The sequence below is a fragment of the Nothobranchius furzeri genome, chromosome 11 (assembly GCF_043380555.1).
Source record: "Nothobranchius furzeri strain GRZ-AD chromosome 11, NfurGRZ-RIMD1, whole genome shotgun sequence".
NCBI classification, from domain to species: Eukaryota; Metazoa; Chordata; class Actinopteri; order Cyprinodontiformes; family Nothobranchiidae; genus Nothobranchius; species Nothobranchius furzeri.
The window spans coordinates 38,914,465-38,930,257 of record NC_091751.1 but is presented as its reverse complement, the minus strand read 5'-3'; the positions used below and the strand labels follow the sequence as shown (position 1 = coordinate 38,930,257).

At 48.6% G+C, this 15,793-nt stretch overlaps 1 protein-coding gene across 1 annotated transcript in view; it reads left to right on the top strand.

Moving 5' to 3' along the window:
- LOC107383443 (arylsulfatase I) overlaps nucleotides 1-15,793 on the top strand; it is a 93,682-nt gene that overhangs the window by 36,148 nt on the left and 41,741 nt on the right. The window lies entirely within an intron of this gene.

Genomic DNA, 15,793 nt, shown 5'->3' with positions numbered 1-15,793 from the left:
CCTGTAAGGTTTTAGTAAGTACTTCCTGTTAGCGTTCTAGGAGGAGGAGGTTCTCTTGGTTAGTGAAAGGGACGGGGGGGGGGGGGGGCTGGTTCTTTGTCGGTTAGTACATGTTAGTGGGTTAAACATGCACTTCCCCCCCTTTCCATTTCCATGCATAGAACTATGTAGAGACTACGTCTACCTCCTGCGGGGAGTCTGGTCTCTGTACCCGCAGGGATGGTTTGACGTAGGGTTTGATTTGGTTCGCATGCACCCATTTGTAGACAGGCTCCTGTCTTGCTTTGGTGATGCGTAACCTGTATGCAACTGGAGAGAGTTTTGCCACGATCTCAAATGGTCCTGACCAGCAGGGCAGGAACTTCTTAGCTTTGCGTGCCGGTTGGGCAAACCAAAAGTAGAATACTTTGTCACCCACCTCGTATTCGCGGCTGGTTGCCTTTTGGTCGTAGTAGGCTTTAGCGCCTTCTACGTTGGTCTCCAGTTTCTTCTGAGCGTGCGCGAACGTAGCTCTGAGGTGTGTTTTCAAGTCTGCCACATACTGATGAGCGGTATAGGCAGTGGCAACACTGACCTCCTCTGGGTGATACAGGAGGTGCAGTGGTAGAGTCATCAGTCTGCCGGTCATCATCTCAAAGGGCGTAACCCCCGTGGATCGCTGGGGAGTGGACCGTATGGCCATCAGGACCAGAGGGAGCTTGACGTCCCAGTCCTTCCCAGTGGAGCAGACGTACTTTTTGAGCATGGAGACGACCGTGCGGTTCATCCGTTCGACCTGTCCGGATGACTGTGGGTGATAGGGGAGGTGGAATCTCACTTCCACTCCCAGAAGTTCAAACAGGGACGTCATTACACTGGATGTGAAATGAGTTCCCCGGTCAGAGTCAATGCAGAGTGGAAGTCCCCATCGACTGAAAACGTGGTTAATCAGCAGTACAGCGGTTGTGACGGCTGTATCGTTTGGCGCTGGAAGGCACTCCACCCACTTCGTGAAACTGCAAGTTACAGTTAGCATATATTTGTTTCCTCTTGCCGATTTGGGAACCGGTCCAACCCAGTCGATCTGCAGGTGGGACCAATGTAAGGTTATTCCCCTGCGTTGCAGTGGTGCTCTAGCAAGCGGCTGGGAGGGTTGAAACTGGGCACAGATGAGGCAGCCTTGGACATAGCTGTGTAAGTCCTTGGACATCGACGGCCAATATGCTACTTCTGTCAGTGACGCGAGGGTAGCTTTTGCTCCGCGGTGACCTCCAACCGGAGTGTCGTGGGCGTAGGCAAGCATCACTCCTCTGTGGTCGAGTGGAACAACCCAGCGAGGCGGGCTGTGATCGTCACACATGTAAACTAACAAATCGTTTTGTAGTTTCAGGTGCGCGAGTTGACGATGCAGGGTTACCAAATCTCGGCTTGCGCCAGTAGGTGGTGACGGTTGTTCAGACATCGGGCCCTTTTGGAGAAGCTCGCGGATGAGCTTCAGGTCAGGATCTTGTTCCTGCATGGTGAATAGGTCCGCGTCCTGTGGTTTTCTGCCTAGAAACACGGGTACCTCAACGGTCCGAGGTTCGTCTGCCTGTTTAGCATGGCGACGAGTAATCGCGCAGACCTCGTGAACAGCCTTGGGTGGAAGCCACTCGTCTTTGAATTCCCAACAGGTTCCCTGGTCAGCACCGAGCTTAGCAAGGCGGTCCGCTTCGTCATTACCATCTTTCTCCGGACCTAGGGTCCTGGAGTGACCTTTGACCTTTTTCCAGTAGACCATTATGCCTTTCTCAGTGGTGAGCAGATCACACGCTAGGAATAACTCTGAGTGTTTCACGTCTCTGTTCCTGGCGTTTTTCATGTGGTTCTCCTTCCACATGGTGAAGTGAGAAATGAAGCTGTGTCTAGCGTAGTTTGAATCTGAGCAAAGGACGATTTGAGTGATGTCCAAGGCTGCCGCCTGCTGGAGGGTTATCAACACTGCAGCGATTTCGGCGTACTGACTAGACTTTTGGCCCAACCGGTAGTGATTGGGTTGCTTAGTGTCACAGTCCACCCAAACGACTCCAACCCCAGCACGGAGCTGGCCTTCGTGAAGGTAGGCGCATCCATCAGTGTAAACTTTCGGAAGCCCTTGGCAAACATTCTCATCAAAGTAGCGATGATTGGATGCGGTTGGGAGACTGCGGCAGGTGTGTCCAGGGGGCCCATGACGGAGTCAGAGTCACAGTGCTGGCAGCCTGCTAGCCCTTGTCCTAGCGCTAGCTTGGTGTTCTGACCATACTTGACCTCAATGTTGTATCCTTGGAGCACCATCATCCATGTCGCAATGCGGCTGTTTGACACTCTTCCTTCGCGCAGTCGCTGGCTGTTTAGGAAGGTGACAGGCTGATGACACGTTTCAATGATCACTTTCTGTCCGCCAATGTAACTACGAAAGTGTTCGACGGCCCAGACAGTAGAGAGGAGAGCTCTCTCGCAGTCTGAGAACTGGAGTTCCACCTTGCTCAGAGGCTTGCTGGCGTATGCCACAACTCTCATGTCCTGATCGTGTTTCTGCTTCAAGGCAGCACTCAGGCAGTGAGAGGAGAAAGTAGCCTCTATGTAGAACTCTTTATTCTTGTCTGGGTAAGCCAGACAGGGTGCGGACGCCAACTTCTGTTTTAGGAACTGGAAGGAGAGTTCTTGGGGTCTGTCCCACACGAAAGGTGTGTCGTTCCGAAGCAGCTCAGTGAGGGGCCTCGCTATTTCAGCGTACTCCTCAATGAACTGCCTGGAGTAGTTGCAGACTCCGAGGAAGCTCCTGAGTTTGGTCAGATTAGCTGGGGCTTTGATGTCTTGAATGGCCCTAATGCGTCCCGCTTGGGGCTCGACTCCATTAGGGCCCACCAGCAGTCCAACATACTCCACTTTGGTTTGACACCACTGTCCCTTGAGAATCGCCAATTTAGCTCCGGCGTCAGCGAGCTTTTGCAGCACGTGACGGAGTTCGGCCAGGTGCTCCTCGAAGGTTCGACTCCTCATCAAGATGTCATCGACATATATGAGGTTCCCTCTGGAAGCAGCATCTGACATGGCTTTGTGGAGGAAGATGTTGAACTCTGCAGGTGAGTTAGAGTAGCCAAAGGGGCAGCGGTTCCAAGTATATTGGCGATTTCCAAAGGAGAAAGCCAGTTTATACTGGTCCGCCGGCTCAACCTTCATGGTCCAGAAGCCGTTGGCTACGTCAACCGTAGAGAAGAAACGAGCATCTCTGACTCTGGCTAGCTCCTGATCTAAATGGATCATAGGCCACCTGGAGAGAGGCACTTGTTTGTTCAGTGCACGATAGTCTATGGTGAGACGCCATTTCCCAGTCGGTTTCAGAACCGGCCAGATGGGAGAGTTGTAAGTGGAGTTACACTCTCTGATAATGTTTTTCTCCTTCAGCTGATCGAGGATCTCCTGGATCGACTCATAAGCAGCGAGGGGAATCTTGTACTGACGTACAAAAGTAGGAGGGGCATTCGGGTTCGTTGGAATGCGAACCGTATGCAGGTTTGTGAGTCCACAGTCCAGGGAGTCCCTGGATAAAACGGACTGAAACTCATAGAACAGGCTTCTAAGCTCTGCTCTCTGCTCCTCTGACTCCAGCGCATCCGCTTTGTCAAGCTGCTGGCTGACTTCGGCCTCAAAGCCGTCATAAGGTTCAGAGGAGGAGGGTCTCTGGTGTTCCGGGCTTTCAACCGGTGACTCAGAGGGTTGAGTATTTATTGCAAAAACCGTTAGACACTGACCGCCGTCAGTATCTAAGGTTGCACTGCAAATGGGTTCCTCAGGAAGGGCTTCATGCCGCTTGATGGTAATCATTTGTGAGGGGAAAGTACTGAATGTGTCTGCACCAACCTGTCTGTCGTTCAAGAACAACGGAAGTTGTCCGATCAGTTCGAAGTCATGGAATGAGCTATCTATCAGCATGCCCAAGGGCTTTCCTGCCGGCATGTGGATAGGACTCCGGGTCGGATTTTCGACCAACAAGTAGGCAGAACGATTGTTCAGCTCCAAGAGTGGCGTGCCACAGACGGCTAAGTTGAGCTCCAAGAAGTGTGGTGATGGCTGGAAGAAGGCCTGTGTGCCTGGCAGCTTCTGATGCTTCATCAGAGTCAGACGAACAGGCACTCCTTTGACCAGTGGGGGCAGAACCGTGCTGGCCTCAACCACTGCACGGCAGGCCTGTGGAATGGTCTGTCCGGACAGCAAGTGTTCAGGGCCTTCTGAGCGAGGCTCAGAGGATGGTGTGGCCCGGGCCCAAAGGACTTGATTGCAAGTGTCACGCTGGGCACCGAGTCGAACCAGCAGATCTGCTCCAATGAGTGCAGGTGGATCAAGCTGCGGTATGATGCTGAATGTATGTGTGAGCTGTCTTGCTCCAAGTTGGATAGTCGGAGAGCAGACCTCTGGCGCTTTCAGGAGCCTCTGCGGCCAAGTAGGTGACAAGAGCCGATGGCTACATGTCACACTGACCAGAAGGGGGTCCTTCTGACGCAGGTGTTCAAACGTCTGCTGGCTGATGGCTGACTTTTCTGACCAAAGAGCAAGGCGAGCATCTGAGATGTGGGTGCAGTTGATGGTAAGACCACCAACTATGTGTGGTGCATATGGCTGCAGGCTGACGTTCTTCAGCGAGCAGAGAAAAGATGAATGTGTGCGGAGCGGAGTTCCAGGAGCGGTTTCGTGCCTTTGCAGGCGGACATCGTCTGTGGGAGCCGTAGGGAGGGGCATGACCTTGGAACAAGGGCTTTGCTGCTCACTTATGCTGACTTCAAGAATGGAGGATGGTCGGCTGCTATCTGGGTTCCAGGGCTTCGGTGTGTCCACCTGGGCCCACAGTTGACCCTTCTGGCAGTCGATGAGGGGAGCTAGACGTTCAAGCAGGTCCTGACCAATGAGAAGTGGTTCAGTGTCTAGCTGGCAGACATAAAACGGGTGAACCAGAGTCATGTCTTGGAAGGTGATGTCCAGCCACGCCCGGTGAGTGATACACTCCCGGGTCTGGGTGTAGCTGGTGATTTTCAGGTCACAGGGTTCTACCTGGACTGGTTTCCCGAGCGACCGCATGGTGTCAGACACACGACTGAACAGTGTGGAGCACATCAGGGTGATTTCTGAGCCGGTATCCAGCAGAGCATCAACCTGTATGCATCCACCTACGTTGGTGCTACAGTACAAACGGCGAGCATGATCATGGTTTGTTAAGTCACCAAGGAACTTCAGAAATTTAATATCAGGTTTCTCTGGGGGGTAGATTTCAGGAGACTCCTGTGATCTACCAGTAGTGTTCCCCCAGCTGATCAGGTAGGTCCTGGCCACGCTGGGGGGTTGAACCACGCCTAGTCATGCGGACGTTGGCTCTGGGTCTGGCTTCTTAGAAGAAGACTTTGGTGCAGGGGTCTCATCTGCAGATCTCAGCTGTTCCTTCTGTTTAGCTAGGAACTGCTGAAACATTTCCTGGAGGTCAGCTTTGGTCAAGTACTCAACTGCGGACTCGCGTTCGGGACCTACCTGTGGGCGGCGCTCCTTAAACCTTCCACTGTTCCGACCTGCTTGCCGTTGGTTTTGGTTGGGCCACTTCCTGTCTGATTGTCCAGACCTAGGCGGCCAATCAGCACCCCCCTTCCCCTGTTGAGGAGATTGGGACTGCTTTCGCGGTTTAGCAGGTCTAGGTTTGGCAGATTTTGGCTTAGTGGGTGGAGCTTCTGTGCCTTCGAGCTCCAAACGCGGCTCGGCGTCGGGAGCTAGGTGCATGACGTGGTGATGTGCGTCAGGCTTTTGGGGCTTTCCGCCGGCTTCCCAAGCCTGTTGAGCATATCTCCTAATCTCCTGAGTTGTCAGTTTTTTCATCCGACAATACATTGAGACTTCGGATCGAACACACTCGTGCAGGTTGTGAATGAACAGGGATCTGAAGGCAGGGTCTTCCTCGAGCCCAGGACCGTTTCGACCTTGGAAATAAGCACTTTTGAGTCGGCGATAATACTCTCTGGGGGGTTCGTTCCTCCCGTGTTTGATGGAGAAGGCCCCCATTGTAGCTGACACGGAGTCTGCATACGTGGCGTATTCATCCCTCAACGCTCGGCGGAGCGAGGAGTACCGATCTCGAATGTCAGGTGGTAGAGTTTCCATGAAACCGTGCACCGTTCTAGATGTGGTTTTCCAAATTAGCTTGAGCTTTTCCCTTGAAGAGGGTGCTGGAAGATCAAACAGACAACGTTCTATCTCCCTGAGATAATCGTCGACATTGGATTCATTGGTGTTAGGATCAAAGCGTTCTATGTATTTAGCTAGCGATTCAATTTGACGTACACGGAGCCCTGACTCACGGTACGGCGCGTCATCCTCTGACTCTGACCCACGGTCTGTCTCAGAGTGCGCTGGATATCGCTGGTGTGCTCTGGGCTCCCAATGTTGACTCCTGGGGCCCAAATCGGGGTCCGGCATGTTGTGGCGGGCTGTTGGCACGTCACGTGGGTGTCCTGGGAGGTCCTCCTCCCGGGGCACGTCTGCGTAGTGCAGCCTGCGTCTTTCAACTGGGGCATCTGCGTAATACGCTCTGTCCGGGTACGGACTGGCGTGTGATGCTTGGTCATGCAGCTGGTTACCGGCATGCCGAATACCGGAGTAGCTAGGATGGGTGGATGGTTGAGGTGCAGGTTGGGGTGCATAACCCCAATCGGCACCTTGCACCCTTCGTGGACTGGGGGAGCAGTCTAAATAGAGGTACCTCTCAGCTGGTCGACTTCTCACTGACTGAGAAGGCTGTGAAGATGAGGGTGGTGGTCCAACCTGGGGTTCGAGGGTGAACTGCCCTCGGCCCCTAGGTGGTCCTGAATGCCCTATAGTGTGTGTAGGGAACGGGGCCGAAGGTTGGGACAGATGAGCTTCATCTCTCCCCTGCGGCGTGCGTCCGTCCAGAGAGTCATGGTGTTTCCCCCCTTCCCACTGTCTGTTGTCATCAGCAGAGGGGGACGGGGTCTCCTCCCCATCTTCCCCAGAATCGGTGCTGGTGTTGTCTTCCTCGATCAGCCTTCCATTTCGCTGTTTTTCAGCCAGCATACTCTGGAGGTTCATGATCTTCTGACCACGTTTTTGTCCTCTCTGATAGAGGATCAGGGCTAACTTAGCTAAGTGAACCTGGATTGGTTTTGTACCATCCGGGTTTTCTATTTGATCAATTACAGCTTCTAGCTCGTCGCTACGCTGTTCTTCAGTGAAATCCCTAGAAGGGTAGTCGGGTTCTCGAGCAACCGCGACCAGTTTGGACAATATTTGTCCAGAAAGTAGGCCAGGTTCATAGTCGTGGGCCGCAGCGCCACCTGGTTGCTGGGAGTTGGTCAGTTCACTACTCTGTCCCTCCATTTTAACAACCGAACCAAAAATAGCCTAGTAGAGCTTCTGCAGATAGCTCAAGCTGCACCTTTTGGGCAGCAACTGCTAGCTTTGTAGCAGAAAAACACTAAATTAACCTTTGTGCGCACAGGTTTTAGCGTTTTAAGATTGCACGGAATGACGTGACTGACGCTTAAAATACTATTCCTTTCAGTATTTTAGCAAAAGCTGGTGCGTTGCCGTAGCAACATCTTACAACACTTGCAGTGTTAAATATGCTAGTTATTCCTTCAGAATATTAGCAAACAGGGTGTTATCAGTCTTTGAGTGAAGGTTTCAGTTAGTTATAATAGCCACTGTGAGTTAAAGTCGCTAAATTAGCAGTTAATTTTAGCCTAAAAGGGTTAGTCAGTAGGGCTGCAACAACAAATCGATGAATTCGATGAAAATCGATTACTAAAAGCGTTGGCAACGAATTGCGTCATCGATTCGTTGTGTTGCGCAACTATTCCAAAAGCCACCTCCCCTCCCGCCCGCCGTTGCGCGCAGACCGTAACGTAAGAGGAACATGGCAGAAGCAGCGAGACCCCAAAAAAGTTAAAACTTCTAAAGTTTGGGAGCATTTTCAGTTAAATCAGGCGAAGACATGCAACGTTTGTAGGTCAGACTTAGCATGGCACGGGGATACTACGGTGATGATGCAGCGTCTTAAACGCAAGCATGTCAGAATCATCAGCGAGGAAGGAGAGAGCTCGGTGTCCGGGTAAGTTAAAAACTTTTCAAAAGTGATTCACCCAAGCCCCAGATTATTACACAGGCTAGACATGCCCTAAGCTCGTAAAAAAAGTCTATAAAATTGTAAGCGCGAGCTATTTGATAGTCGGGGGGGGGGGGGGGGGACTCGCGCCGCTGCGAACCGGTTCCGCCGTCACATTCCCGCAGAAACTGGTTGATCACACCGGGGCCAGACTACTAGCATGTGGTTTTTCAACCACAATGTCCTCAGAAGCAAAAACGCTTTTAAAAGGGAGGGAGGAGTCCTAACTGTTGCTGCAGGCGTGTTGTGTGAGAGTGCAGTTATATACTGGTTAATATATTTTTGGGTTCAGTTGCTTTCATGTGGCCTAATGTGAGTCTATTTGGGATCATTGGAATGATCAGCAGCATTTCTTGATGTGACTTTATGGCAGTTGCCCAGGGCATCATCGCAAGGAGGATGGCATTCATTTACTTTTGTTTTATTTGGTATTTTTCAGTCATTTTTGGAAATAGTGATTAATTTTGATTAATTCACAGCCTATGTTTAATTACATTTAAAAATTAGTTGTTTGACATCCCCAATTATAATAAATGTCTACAGATGAGATCAAACAAAACAGATGAGAATTGCCCTTAAAGAGCAAGTCACCCCCAAATAAACTTTTTTTTGCTGATAAACTAAATAAACGAGTGTCTAATCGTGCTGCAGACACGTGTCGTCAATAATTTGGCACTTCAGTGCATCTTAGTTAAAATTTAAATATTCTGCCTAAAACTGGCAGTGTTGTGCCGTTGTCAGGTAAAAACTCTGCACTGTATTTTAATTTAAATCTGCCACCGCTATTGGCTAAGAAGTATGCTATGATGTAAACTGGTACATTATGATGTCACAATGCTGTCGTGAGCCTGAGTGTGTGTGTATTTGTTAGCGGCTCCGCCCTCTCGGTCTGCCAGGCAACAGCATGTGTTGCATTTTTCAAACATGAAGCGGGAGTGGAGTTAGACTCTGGTAGGGGTTGACTTGCTCTTTAAGCTGTTTAATTTGGACCAAGCATTTTAGGTCACAGATAGATGTAGCTTAGGGTCTCTGTCTATACACCTTATAAGACAATTTAGGTGATGGCATGTTGTTTTTCTGCTATTGAACTGTTTTCTAATAATGTTGTGTTTAATAAAGTGAAGGAAGGAGAAAAATAACGTTTCCCTGGCAGTTTTTAAAAATGTCCCTATGTAATCCGATTAATCGATTAATCGTGTCGAGACCCCATCCGATTAATCGATTATCCAAATAATCGTTTGTTGCAGCCCTATTAGTCAGAATTACTTACACGCTGCACCTTTAATGAGTAACTGAATTTTAACCTAAAAGGTTAGCCAGAATTAATTACACGTTACACCTTTAAGGAAAAGCTGAATTTTAACCTAAAAGGTTAGCCAGAATTAATTACACGTTGCACCTTTAAGGAAAAACTGAATTTTTAACCTAAAAGGTCAACCAGAATTAATTTACACGTTGCACCTTTAAAGAAGCACTGAGTTACTGGTGAGAGTTCGATGCAGCTTCCTGCTCAGCGAAATCAGCACCACTCTGTTGCTGGTTCAAGGCTGAACAACTGATTATTTTAATTCAAGCTAAGATTTATTTGTTTGTTTGTGCTGGATAGAAATCTCTGTGTATCCAAGCCTCACACGGCTGCACCAATTAACGTTGGGGTTATTAGGAGCGAACAATTCGTAAGCTTTAACTTACTTTTGGATTCTTCAATAAATTCTGTAAATATGGGAATATTTACTGATTTATTAATTAATTAAGATATTCTTAGATATACGGGGCACCATTCCCCTTTAACCGGGGAAAAATTGAATCCAAAACTCTTATCAGTCTTTCTTGAAGTTCGTAGAATCCTCGGAGCAGAGACTTCTCTTCGAAACAACAAAGCTACTGGAGACGAAAATCTGAGTTTTATAACGTTTAATTAACAATTTGTCAAATGAATAAACAGTGGCATAAATGAATAATAACCATGTGATATAATAAAAGGATGTATATTCAAAATAATGTTCAAGGTGTTTTGTGTGTATGTATGTGTGTGTGTGTTTCTAAAATGGAGTCTGTATGCAAGATGGCTGACCCCTTTGTCTGGCTAAAGTGTGGGTGGCAACTTGCACTTTAACTTCCAAGGCACTTAGAATCATAAGTAACTTAACCTTAAATTCACTCAAAACATTTCAAAGGATCATGAAACAACACAAAAGATTAATCACGAATAATATCTTTTAGTTTAACCACGTGGCCAAGCAGAAAACATTTAAAGATACCAAACAATGATCAATAAGCAGTTTATTCTTTCAAAATGACCCGACGGACGTGTTTGGGACGAAAGAGGAAAACACGAAGCTACTTTTTAAGCAATAGCGCGGTTTTATTGCTTATTCTGGACTATAGAGGAAACGGGAGAAGAAAAGGAGAGAGAGAAATGAGTTTTCTGATCACCAGAACAGCAAGGTGTCCCCCGCTGTTTTGATTTGACGGTTCTCCGTGTTTCTCCGCAGTTTCTCCGCAGTTTGGCGTCGTCCGTCGGTTTGATGCTTTCTCCGTTGTTTTGGCCCCACGAGTGTTTCTCCACGGGCTGGACAGAGACAGCAAAGTTTCTTTCTGTGCAGAGTTAGAACTTACAGCGTGCTTGATGGAGTTGTTGTTTTCCTCCGAAGTTCTGTGTCCTCAAACATCAGCTGGAGGGGAGCAGAAACTAGCAGATCTGATGGGCTTGCAGTTTAGTCTTCCAGCAGTTCCGTGGCTCAACTTGGGCACTTAGAGCTTCCGCGTGCTCAAGGGAGTCGGAGCGTTCGACAAGCGTGTCTTTACCGCCAGGTATCCTGGGCAAAAGAACGAGGTTCCTTTGTCTTTCCTGATGATTTATAGTCTGAGTTCGCGGGAAAGCTCTGTGACTCCCACACATGCACAGAATGTGTTTCTGGTATTAGGCGGTGACGTCATCACAATGCTTCCGTGTGCAAAGCATTATGGGAAATGAAGTTTCTTGGCGCTGATGTGATTATTTGCTTTTCAAAGCAATTTAAGCACAGTCATTTTGGAGAAAATCACTGCATAGTAATTTCCTCATGAGGTCAGACCCTCAACAAGTGATTTTGCTAACATGAAGACCCGTCAGTGGGCATTTATTGGAAAATAAATTCCAGGAATTTTGTTTGAACACATTGTTGGCAAATAAAAGTAATTATATGTGAAGTCTGGGCATTTCACTTTTATTATGCTGGCATTTGTATTTGCTCAATATAGAGGTTAAACTAAGATCATATTTATTATCTTGTCTTATAGCATGACAAAAAATATGTAAGAGAGATATTAAGTAATTGAGCATGGGGGCCCACCTAGAAGACTTGTACCCAGGGCCCAGAATTTGGTGCTACGCCCCTGGTTGGGGTTGCTTTTGTTTGGTTTATGATTGTTTGTCTGCTCTCTGCTGATAATAACAGGTATGAATGAGGTATGGCAAGGTCCAAGTCCGATATGTGATTTACTGTTAAAATCAGGGCTGGGTTGGTAGGAGCATGGACCAGCTACACATCAGGAAGTGGGAGCAGATGAGGCCAGTGGAGTAGACGGGGGGGTCGTGGACAAGCCAGGCTCATTGTTAGAGTACAGGTCCCCTGTCTATTTAGGTGAAGCCCATCCGCTCCAAACCGGCATCTCCTGCCCCAGAAAATGTTAAAACTGTCTACAAAACTAACATTACGGATCACGGTGGCAGAGGAAAGCCAGGTGTTTAATGACAAAAGTCTGCTAAAATGGCTGATTCCTCTGCCCATGGTGGGAGTGGGGCCAGAGATAAAAAGAGACAGGTGCATAGATCTTAAAAGACTGCTACTTACGGATGTCATTGGTACCAGCGTGGATGATGATTCTACTCACTGTTGTGTATTTCTGGATGAGGTCTGGGATGCGTCCTGCAATGTCCAACACTGTAGCTCCGGGTTAACAGAAGGTCAGGGCTCCTCTCATCCTAACATTACGGATGATGGAGTCCCCAACGATGAGTGGTTGGTGGTGGTGGTGGTAGCGGCGGTGTGTCAGCTGGTTGAAGCTGGGCAGAGGACCCTTCCAGGACCTGCTGAGTGATGGGTTGAGCTCCCCCAGGACTGCAGCGACGAGAAGTCAGTGCTCCTTGGTGGGTCCCAACTTCAGTCTGGGGGGGTTGTGCAACATGGAGGGCCGCTGCCTTTCAGCTTGTCCCGCAGCGGCTGGAAGGGTCCTGTAAAGTCATGGCCAGGGGCTGGCAGAGGAGGAAAATCCAACTCCAAGGCACCGAAACGCTTGGACAAGGACAGGCTAGGTGGAGATCGGCGGCCGCCGCCCCGCGTATCCCCACCTTGGCCGGATCCAACCTTGGCCCATGCACCCTGGAGTAAGGGAGTGGAGCTGAGGGGGGCTTTCGGCTTTGCCCCCAGCTGGAACCAGCGCTCCTCCTCCGCCGCAAATGCTGTGCAGGCCCCCAGCACTCCGAGCCTGCTTGGAGAACCGGAGATGGAATTTGCCCCAGCAGTTTCGCCGGGCTGGCATGACACGGCATCCGCCAGCTGAGCCCCATCAGTGGTGGCGAATGTCAGAGAGAAAATGGTGTCCACGTCACACTCATGGTCCTGGATTTGGTGGAGTGTGGAGATCCTCTTCTCCAGCTCTACAACTTTCTGGCTCAGCCTCACACAGCCGACACACCCAGGGCTGCAGGTGAGAGGCTTGAAGCAGGTGGAAGTAGACAGCAGGTAAAAACACACAGCAGTCGAGCTCCAAAAAGTTATTTAAAAAGTAAAAAATAAAATAAAAAGCTCACAGTGGTAAAAAACGGATAAAACCAAAAAGGATTAAAACCAGTTAAAACCACCAGTCTTGACAGCTCGCACAACCAGGTGCTCACAAAACCAAGTCAATTATGTGAACTCTATATGTGCTGTATGTAGCAAATTATGTGAACGGAGTTCAGGCGTAGGAAATTAATGCAGTAACCTACGTGTTCTGGAAAAAGTGTTGCAAAAATAACAAAATGAATATAACCCTATGATATATGAGAGAAAATCAACTTTTATTTTTTGAGCAAAAATGTTATCAAACCGATTTCCTGCCCTCAGCTGATTTCTCCAGATTTGTCTGTGCAAAAGAAAACACTGCAGGCAGATGGTTTTTCAGGTCCTGCAAATACTGCTCGCTAGTGTAAGCCGGAGCGGCACTGGGCTGAACTGACTGATACAGCAGGTGACGTGGCTGGGTCATTTGTCTACCCGTCATCATTTCAAGTGGGGAGACACCTGTAGACTCATGAGGAGTAGCCCATATGGCCATAAGGGCCAACGGAAGCTTCACATCCCAGTCTCTGTGACTAGAGGACACGTATTTCCACAAAATGCTGACAACAGTCCGGTTCATCCTTTACACCTGGCCGGAACACTGGGGCCAGTAACCAATGTGGAAATTGGCCTTGACACCCAACATTTGCCAGAGATGTTCCATCACTCCAGAGGTGAAGTGAGTTCCCCTATCTGAGTTAACACGTTCGGGGAGACCGAACCGGGAGAAGATGTGATTCATCAAAAGGATCACTGTCGTTTGAGCTGTGTCGTTAGGTGCCGGAAAACATTCAACCCATTTGGTGAATGCACAGGTCACGGTCAAGAAGTATTTATTACCTCTGCTGGACCTAAACCCCCCCCCATCAAATTGCAGGTCTGACCACGGTGTGGACAGTACCCTGCTCTGTAGCGGAGCTTTGTGGATGGGATTAGAAGGCTGAAATTGACAGCAAACCAGACAGCTCTGGACGTAGTCTGAGATGTCTCTACTCATCCCCGTCCAATAAGCAACCTGGCTTAGGGCACCGAACGTGGCCTTGACACCTTTGTGTCCGGCAGAAGGAGAGTCATGAGCTTGCGTGATCATGCCCCCCCTTAGGGGCGGTGGTGCCACAAGGACCGGCGATGACGGAGGCTTGGAGACGTGCATCAGCAACCCTTCAACCATACTCAGCGTGACACGAACCCGAAAGAGAGCTCGAAGCTCAGGAACGGAGTCAAACTCGGCAGAAGGCAGATGAGCTGTCGGATCAGAAAGGTACAGGATCATCCTGCTGATAGCAGGGTCCTGGGACTGGTGGCTGCCAAGATCGTTATCAGAAAAGACAGGTTGAACGGACACAAAGCCATCAGATGGTCGAGTGGTGGATGCGTTAGCTGCCTGAGCTCGGGTCACGACACACGAGGTGGGTCTGACCGAGAAGACACATCGTCAGGGAGCCACAAGGGGTTGAAGGACCATGGGGTACCAATAGCTGCACCTTGTTTGGCAAGAGAGTCTGCAAGATCGTTCAGATCCTTATCAGTTCCAGGTGCACGAGAATGACCTTTGACCTTGTAAGGGGTTAATTTTACATCTATTTAATGAACCATAAGACTCCATAGTAAATTTGAAATCAATCTTATGGATCTTTGGGTACTTTTAACCAGAAGATTGGAACTTTTATTGCAGGGATTATGTAACACTTCGTATTAACTGAGACAAGAGAAGAGAGAGTCACCTTTAAAATGTTTAAGAAGATTTATTTCTAAACAATTTTAAACAAGACTAACTCTAAATTCTAAGTGAATGGATGGATCTTGGTGTGAATGAGACGTGAGATGAATGGTGTATGTGTGAGTGATGTTGTAATCAGAACTCTCGTATCCGGAGAAGCAAGTCTGAATGATGTTGTGATGTTTTGCTCTTAAGCTATGATCGGAGTTTCATAAACACATGACACCATGTTGTCGCTCCACACATACCCTTCAGGATGAGACCTCCATACAGATCCAGAATGTCAGGTCCTCGGACCCCCCTTTCAGTACCGGAGCCGATGAAACAGCGTCAGCAGTACGACAGACTAGTCTTTGGATTGTCTCCAGGTAAAAAGCAACAGTTGGTTGACAGCATCAGATGGACCCGGAGGGTCAGTGAGTTCAGTTTTTATTCTGAAAGGAACCATTGCTTGGTTGGTAAAATGCAACAGATTGTATCCAGCTTGTTGGTTATTTGCTTAAAAAGGAAGTCCGGGTGGCCGGTCCGATACTTCTCTTAGAATGCGGTGAACTGATCTAAGATGGCGTGGGGACTGGTTTTATTAATGTCCTCCAGGTTTTCAGTATTTTTTAAGAAGTGGTTAGCATGTTTCTCCCACAGCCTGAGATGTTGAATGAGGAAAGATTTTTTTACTTGATTAAATCTTCTTAAATGTTTTAAACTTTTACGGTCTGAACACATTTAATAAGCCCAATTCCTCCTGTTCATGCACTGCAGATTGAATGACTTCAGTATTAAACGGCTGCAGGAGGAAAGAAGGTCATTCAAAGCGATTTGCTTTGGAAGATCAGGTGTTTGGTGTTGATCAGATTCAGTAGGTTTCTGTTCCTGCAGAAGGCAGCTCAGGTTTAGCGATTCTGTGAATACATTAAATTAAAAACCGAGTCTGTCAACTTAAAGCCTTTCATCGCTTGGACAAGCTCCGATCTCTCCTGCACAAACATGATGTGCTTACTTTTTACTCTTGCTGTCAGTGTTTTATGCCGGTTCGCTAACGTGTGCATCTGTGTTTATGGAAGCAGGTGTCTTTGGGGCTGCCCTGTACCTTTCAGCAGACTTATAGAT